Genomic DNA, 1,563 nt, shown 5'->3' with positions numbered 1-1,563 from the left:
AGTGGAATGAGACAATTTGAGTCCAAAGAAAATATCAACTGAATCCATGCTAAGAGCCTTACACTGTGCTTAGTGTTTTATGTGTCTTATATTTCATCTTCATAAAAAAAGGGAGCTGTGGAAGACACAGTTGTTCAAGAAAGGCAACTTTTCTGAGATTTGATCCTTATAACTTAATGTGTTTCTTAAAAACTTGCTCCAGTCCACCTATCATTTATGTTTATCATTATATCCTTTCTAGACAGAAGAGAATAAAATTCAGGCTCTTGATTGGGGCAGAGATAAAACTTGTAGTATACTACTATGACTCTGCTTGGGTTTGATGCTATAGATAATGGGGTTCATAAAGGGTGGGAAAGGAAGTATATGTAGCTGCCTTTGATGTGTACTAGGTGGGGAAAATTCATTTCAAATCTATAAATAAATGTCAAACCAATCACAGTGACAAAGACGAGGATGCAGCAGATGTGGGAGACAAAATTGTTGAGTGCCTTGTTGCTCTCTTCTCTAGAAGCAATGCCTAGGACAGCCCTGAGAATCAAAGTGTAGGAGAAAAGATGATGAGAAAGCCAAACAGGACCATTGCAATCATAACCACAATTATAGAGATGATTAGAGGTGATGTCAGCACAGGTCAGTTTGATAATATCCTGGTGGAGGCAGAATGCATGAGAAAGGATGTGGGATCTGCAATAGGAAGATCAGTAGAGAGGCAGTATTAGAGGCAAGGTGAGAACAAAAGCCCTTACAAAAACCCCTATCCCAGTCTTTATTACTTGGGTGTTAGTGAGAATGTACATATATTTCAGAAGTTTGTGGATAATGATGAACCACTCATAGGCCATGGAAAGTAAGACTCCAAGCTCTGTGATACAGAGGCTGTGGATGATATAGGCTTGGAGAAAGGAGGCATGGTTGTTAGTTTTCCTGTGATTCATTCACAGCATGTACAGCACTATAGGCATTGTAATCAGGGTCATCCCAAAGTCTATGGTTGCCAGCATGGCTAAGAAATAGTACAGGGGCTCATGGAGGTTATGGTCATCCCTGATGACAAATATTAGGAAGCTGTTGCCAAGATGTATGGAGTTCTAAACTATTGATAACGGAATAGAGATCCAGTGGTGTGCCTTTTCCAGGCCCAGGAAGTAGTCAGCAGGAAAGGTGTGGCACTGGTTTTGAGTTCCATAATGAGTATTGCGACAGGGTAAGGCTTCTCTTATGGAAATTCTAAATACAGGTCTGCAGGTCTTCATAAATCTCTCTTTAGTGGCTTTTACTTCTTTGTTTAGCATGAATATTCTTTGAATTTCAGTGATACAAGAAAATAGTAATAAATACTTGTTTTTGAGAACACTAGAGAAGAAAAAGAAATAATATAAACAGAAATTACAAATTCAATGCCTAATATATGTCATACCATATACTAGGAAATGAGGATACAGTCGTGAGTGTGCAAAATAGAATTTGTTCTTGTTTTTCTAAATCTCAAATTTTAGAAATAAGTTCACAGAATAAAAGAGGAATAGCAATGGCAGGAAAAAAAAAAACCTATGACGGGAG

At 38.0% G+C, this 1,563-nt stretch overlaps 1 pseudogene; it reads right to left on the bottom strand.

Moving 5' to 3' along the window:
• Positions 1-258: 258 nt before the first annotated feature.
• LOC126079224 (olfactory receptor 51B6-like) lies at positions 259-1,189 on the bottom strand (annotated as a pseudogene).
• Positions 1,190-1,563: the final 374 nt, after the last annotated feature.

Source organism: Elephas maximus, chromosome 7 (genome assembly GCF_024166365.1).
Source record: "Elephas maximus indicus isolate mEleMax1 chromosome 7, mEleMax1 primary haplotype, whole genome shotgun sequence".
Taxonomy (NCBI): Eukaryota; Metazoa; Chordata; class Mammalia; order Proboscidea; family Elephantidae; genus Elephas; species Elephas maximus.
The sequence above is the reverse complement of the archived record's forward strand: the minus strand, read 5'-3'. Positions and strand labels throughout refer to the sequence as shown.